Source organism: Solanum pennellii, chromosome 3 (assembly GCF_001406875.1).
Source record: "Solanum pennellii chromosome 3, SPENNV200".
NCBI lineage: Eukaryota > Viridiplantae > Streptophyta > Magnoliopsida > Solanales > Solanaceae > Solanum > Solanum pennellii.
In genome coordinates, this window is record NC_028639.1 from 32,146,664 (window position 1) to 32,154,108 (window position 7,445).

Genomic DNA, 7,445 nt, shown 5'->3' on the forward strand with positions numbered 1-7,445 from the left:
CCCCCTCCACCCAAATCGCTGCCTCCACCCCACCAAATTTCTTATACTCATTCCACTTCTTTCATTCTTTCTTTGGATTCACCCACCATTTTCCTTGTTCTTCTTCTTAACACCCACATATTGCCCCACCCCTAAATATTTTCTCAAAGTTTATTCTTTTTTCTACAAATCAATTTTCCTCATAGTTCTTTTCGTTTTGTCATATTTATTTTTTCAAAACTTCGATTTGTGTGTATTTTTTGGTGATTGTGGGTATAAGGTATTGAAAAATGGAAAACTCCATTGATAAGCTTGATGAAAAAGCTCAAATTTGTCCAACAATGGTGTTGAGTGAAAATAAAAAAGAAAAGATGGTCTTTAAAGATAAAATTCTGACTTTTTAAGGTGTCTCATGCTCTAGTTTTGTGTGTATTGCACGCTCCATGTGGAGTCTTTCCACATAGGATGCCACATCAAAAATTGTGTTTAAAATGATGTGTTTGGATGAGTTCAGGGGTCTAGATGAAAAAAGGGTAAGTAGGAGGGTCCAAATTACAAACGGATACAAGTACAAGGGTCAACCAGACCATTTTGCCTTATAAAAATGACACATTATAAATGTAGCCTTAAAATTTTCACTAAGATATTATATTCCCTCTGTTATAAATTGGATGTCCACACTAATATGTTAGTTGTAGAAGATTAATACACACAAAATGCTATGTGGTGTATATTAATTAGCCATTTGATATAGTTGGTGCCTAACGTATGCACATGGCAAGATGATATCCATGGATTACACTTTGGGCACAAGTGTATACAACTATCTATACCTCTATACTTGTAACAAAGAAAAAAGTAAGAGTAAGTGAAAGAAAATACTACACATATTATTTCTCGTCTTTCTTATTATCTTAGTTGTTATACTTAGTTTATAACATCTTATTAGTACGAATTTTTTCATCTACGAGCATATTTGACGGTGCATTAGTTGAACATAAATAATAGTATATAGTATATTATATTTTGTTATATAAGTCTTCTTATACTTGATAGTCTAAATTTATTGTGTCTAATGTATATTGTTAATGTTATCATGAATTTTTTAGCTAAATATCGAGAGGATAATTAGTACATACTTGATAAACTTGTTGGAGGAATTGAATTCACCGAAATCGCTAAAAGAATAAAAGTGCATAACATGAATTTTTAATTTGGTTGATACTTTGTTGTGATTTTCACCTAGTAATACATAATTACTTTTAAAAGAGATATAGTTGATAAGGAATACATATCAAAATAAAAAAGAAAATGTATTAAAATTTCTTATGTTGACCTACATTAACTTTGACCAACATGGTTGATTGTTTTACACTTGTTTATCTTTCACTAGCTAATCATTTACATCTTAAATTATTATAATACGTTATATGTACTAACATAACTTGTTGTATGATTGTTTTAAAAAGAACGTCCGCTGAGTTTTAAAGTTAGCCTTGAGACGTGCTAGCGTGCCTTAGTATGTTTCATGAGGTTTTATGTAGTGTTTGGAGTTCAAATTGATGTGATAGGTTCCTAACAAGTATACGAGAAAATTAAGGGTAAAAGCGTTCGGGCACGACTCCCCAAGGACCGACCTAGGGGTCCTTGAGGAGGACCCAACCTTGGGCTAGCAAGCTGCCCAAGGTAGTAGCTTTTGTTCTTGGTTGGAGCATGCTCACGTCGCGGACCTTGTACATGGAGAGTCAAATTATGGATCTGCGTCGCGGACATAAGGTGGACTCCACTGTCCCGGAATTTATTTTCAAAAATCATCCGGGAGCAGCTCTGCATCGCGGACTTGTTTCCCGACGACAATTCAGAAAATTTAAGTCAAGTTAGACTTGTCTAAAAGTGTCCAATCGATATAGGGGTAGTTTGGGTACTTGGGAAGTCATTTAAAAACGGTTGTAAGTCATACATAACCCCTTTTCCAAGTCAAAACCCCAATACCCAATGAGAATTAAGAAATGAAAAACCCTATCTCCCAAGTTCTCCCAAAACCACCATTGAAGAAGAAGAGAAATTGGAGCAGCTTCTAGGACGAATTCACCAAGGTTTCAAAATGGGTTTAACGCTCTAATCTATGGTATGTGAAGCTTATTCATTTATGGATTCTTCCATCCATGAAGCCTCCCTAGTTTCCTTAATTGTGAATCCAAAGACCTCCATTCTAGAGAGGATTGTGATTGCATTTTGGGTAAGGCTTGATTGTGAACCCAATCGAGTGGGTAGCATTCAATGGTGTTTATATGATGATTATATGTTTTTTTTCATGATGTTTCCATGGTGAATTATAGTAATTGAACTTTAAGGTGATCATGACAATTTTAGGCCATTAGAGGCTAGACGAAGGTTTTATGTTGATCTTCTTAATTCCATTATATTCTAAACTACTTGATCATGATTGAATCACCTAAGTATGAATTGAATTAGACTTGATGGATTAGGATTGGTCTTGATTGAATTGAACTTTAAAGATGAACTATGGCTATGTTCACCTAGTAATGAAGAATGTGAGAAGAAAGCTAAGGTTAGAAGATCCTATAATCTACCTATGAATGAAGATAGAATGATTGACGAATAATGAATCTTAGGATGGTTGTGTTGGCTGTAGATTTAGGATGATTGAATGAAAGTGATAGATTCACTTGACCATGGAGAGAGTGTCTAGGGCATCCCTCCATGAGAGAAAAGTGTTGAGAAAGGCTTGACAAGAAAACCTTGGAGTATATGCTTGACTCCAAGTGGATATGCAAGTGAGACCGGGTGGTCTAGTCCATAAAACACCACAACCTTTCGTGTTCTATGATCACCTCCGAATAATGAGTAGGTAGTTCGATCTTTTTATTTTGATCTTTTTAGTAAACTGATGGGGGGTGCAAGGGTCCGGACTCCAAGTAGAAAGGAGAGTCACACCCAGTAGTTGTGATGACTATCCAAGTAGGTCTCATGAGGTGGGAGTCCTTCACGTAATAGAGTCAAGGTATCCTAGTAGATATCTCCATATCACATGAACTTAGACGTGCTTGAGAAGCATCTCATAGTGTTCAAAGCAAAGAATGAACTTAGACATGCCTAAGGGGGTATCTCTTAGTGTTCATAATGAGTGAATGAACTTAGACATGTCCAAGGGGTATCTCGTAGTGTTCATGATTATTAAGGGATCAAGACATACCTTAAAAAGTATCTCGTAGGATTCATATAGTTAAGGAACTTAGACATATTTAAAGAAGTATCTCATAGTGTTCAAAATATAAAGATAGGAGCTAGGCTCCAAAGTAAGAAGTAATAGAGAAAGGATCCAAAGTTGTACCTGGCATGAATGGTGTTATGGGGCATCTAAGTGCATTGCACAAGGTATAACCTAGGGTCACTAATGAAGAAGAGATTGAAGATAGGATCGTACTAGAGTTGCCTTTCCTAGAATAGTAGGCTAAAGATGAGAAAATCTTAAAAGATGAAGTTAAGTAAAGATAAGTGATGAAGGATGAACACGTTAAGGATGACTTCAATATAGGCTTAATATGTGAGGTAGTATGGGCTGCCTTATGTACATTGCACAAGCATGTTTTAAGGTGATCACAAGGGTATGGTACTCTTTAGTACGAAGAACTTAGGTCTTAATTATGAAAGTAGATTATGATCAAGAATGACCAAAGAGAGGTACTTAGCTTTGGTAGTAGTATGGGATGCTACCTTAGCCTTGCATAAGTATATATAGAGGTAGCTTGTGATGTAGTTCATTGAGTAAGAAAGACAAATGAGTTAAATATGAACTTAAGTAGGCTTTATGATGCTTTATTATGCTTATGATATTTCATGTTATATTATGTTATTATCTCTTATGATTATGTCTATTGTTTACCCTTTGATATATCTTATGTTTGGTTTGATAGTTTTCATATTTAGTACATATCGTACTAACGCATATTGCCTACATGATGTCCATATAGGGTCTTGAGAAGATAGAGTTGCTCGAAGGGTAAAGTTTCCAAGGCTTTCGAAAAGAGAAGAAGTGGTGAGTCCTCATAGCTTAGGGACGAACCTTTATGTCTTTCTTTATATTTTAGATTTTATGTGGGCAGCGTCCCACAATTTTCATTCATTTCAAAGATAGATGGTTTTGAGATAATGTTATTAGAGATTCTTCCGCTTTTATGAAATTTTTTGTACTATTAACAATAAAGCAACAATATTTTAAAGGCTCGAGGGTGAATTTTATTTGGACTATATATGATGTCATTGATTGAGGTAAGATGGTGAATTCAAATTTTACCGCACCAAAAGGGTAAGACATCGCCATGATGATAAGATTTTGGGTTCAAGTCCCTTTATATTTTGGCATAACACATTGGATTAAAGTCCCAGTGCAATATATTGATATATAATAATGACTGAGCAAATTGATGTGCTCTTGAAAAAAATTTGAAGTTTGTCGCATTGAAATGCTTCATTCTTTGAATTGAATGTGATAGAAATATATTAAAAGTCTGAAAGATGGCAAGTCATTTTATGATTAAACATATGAATATGGACATGAAGGGGCAAAAAATTATAATAGTCATCCTTGTGAAAGAAAGAACATTATGAATTCTCAAAATTGTCCTTCAAAGAATGAAGGTAATTTTTGTAATCAAATTTGATATGAGAGGTATTGGATAGGTGATGCAAACTAGTTTGACTTTATAAATCTACCATCATCATAAAGAAATATAAAGTGAAGGTGCACTTGACCTTTCAAAGGTGATGTCGAGGTATGTCATTGAATATGATAGATTTCAAAGAATGACAATGAACTTATAATGAAAGAAATAACTATGAAGAATGTATATATGATTATTGACAATTCCTTGATGAGAATGTGCCTTGTGATAAGTATTATGAAAAGTGGACTTTTATTGAAAATAAATGTGTTAAGATATGATAAAAATTATAAATAAGGACAATCTTCATGTATGATTTAAGAAATACTAAAACTCATTCCTATGGGAGGTTAGAGAGAAATAAATAAATTTTATTTTGGTATAAATTATCGTTGGTCATACTTTTAGTACATCACAAATATTTATGGTATGTTTTAGTATGAACTACCGAAAGGGCAAAAGAAGGAAAGAATTTCTTGCCACAATTTTTTTTATTTTGGTATAAATTGTCATTGATTTGTACTAGAAAAAATTGATGATTGCTATTGCACCAATTTATAATTTGTCATCAGGTTTGGAATAACCCGACAACGTTACTTGCTTTGTGTTGGTACTGGGATACTGATAGAGTTGGATCCAAGGTCTGGTTCACCTTCAACTTTGCTAACTGGTCATTCTTTAACCGTAAATTTCGTTTCCTCATTTTCTTGTTTCCAGGTATATTCAACAACTACGAGAAGGTCTACAAGATTTCTTTGCAACATTTATGGATTTTGATGTAGTTACTTACCGTCACATCTTATTAGCATATGAAATACATGTTTTGATAGCAACTAAGAGTCATATTTTTCATGATAGTACCACTAAATAGGGAAGGGGCTGAAAAGTATTATTAAAAATGACTAGTATTAAGCATATTAAATATATGATTTATTTTACTAACTTATAATTTATTTTGAATGTGCAAAAAAATGTCGGTAATTGAATTTGAATAGTGGCTAGAAGTAAACTCGATCTATTGTATTGAACGATGAAGAGTTTTTGTACTATTGTCAGATTGTTTGAATGCCTTTTATTTTGTGGAATTTATTGATTGTAGAGATCTTTAAGCAAACATTTTCTAAGTATTGGCATGTACAAGACATGTTTTTCGAAGCTTATTCGAAATATATAGCTTTGATTTATTTATTAGCCAATGTTGTGCTTTAGATCACTTATATATTTAATTATGTGATTATTGAATATATGCAAATAAAAATTATTATTCTTAAAAATTAAAAATTGTGGCTACAAAAATTCTACACAACATTGCCACACGTTATAAGTGTTGTTCTATATGAGATATAAAAGACAACACTTTTTAAATGTGATTAATAACACAGAAAAATCCACGCTTTTATGTGTAGTACAATCGAACAAAAGATGTTGCTAATTAATTACTACAAAGCGCGCCTTTATACCCCTTTTGCCACACTTTTTAAGTGTAGCTGCTATAGCGACATTTCAAAAGTGTGGCCTAATGTCAAAGGTTACGCTTCTTTTGGCCACACCCCAAAAAGTGTCGCTTAAAGTCCAAAAGTGTAGCCTTTTATCAAATGCCACATTTTTTGCTAGTTTAGGCTACACTTAACTGGGGTGGCCGTAGGCCTAAAATGTTGTAGTGTTGTTAAAAATATATTTGGTTGAGAGCAATAAAAATATCAAGGAAATATGTGTCCTTCCTTCAAAAAGAGAATTCTAACAACATTATATGAAGACAATGACTCGTGTGCTCAACTAAGAGGATACATCAAAGAAGTCTGAGCAAAATATAATTCACCAAAGTGCTTCTTATTCATGATCTTCAAAAGAAGGATGTAGCGGATGTTCAACACTTCGTATTCACGAAGGCATTATCAACTTCAACCTTTGAGATATAAGATTTGAATGGTCATCTCGAATTGTTAAGTGGTGTTTTAATTAGGGGGAGTATAATACACACTGCACTCTTTTTCCCTTAGTTGAGGTTTTGTCCCACTGGATTTTTCTGGTATTTTTGTAATGAGGCAGCTATCAATGCGTATTACAACTTATAAGATGTGTGTACTCTTTTTCCGTTACTAGAATTTTTCCCATAGTGTTTTTTCTAGTAAGGTTTTAACGAGACACATTATCTACTAAGACATGAACATCCAAGGGGGGGTGTTGTAAATTGGATGTCCACAATACACACACAAAATGCTATTTGGTGTATACTAACTAGCCATTTGATATACTTGGAGCCCAAAGTGTATACATGGCAAGATGATATCCATGTATTACACTTTGGGCACAAGTGTGTACAACTATATATACCTCCATTCTTGTAACAAAGGAAAAAAAAGTAAGTGAAAGAAAATACTACACCTACTATTTCTCATCTTTTTTATGTTATACTTAGGGTGTGTTTGGTATGAAGAAAAACATTTTTTGAAAAATATTTTCCAATTTTCATGTTTATTGGGACAAAAGTTTTGAAAAATGTTTTCTAAATCAACTCAGTTTTCTCAACATTAAGGAAAATGACTTCCCATAATAAATTAAGAAAAACATTTTCCAAAACTCTCGTCCAAATTCATATTACATTATTTTAAAAGAAAAACACCAATTTTAAAAAACTATTTTCAACATCAAATTTTTATTTTTTTCACCAAGCCCCCTCCCAGCCCTCCACCCCCTCCAAAAAAATATTAAGTTTGTTTATAAAAAATATTTTTAATTTCAATTTTTTATTTTTACGTCATCACCCCTACGTCCTGATCC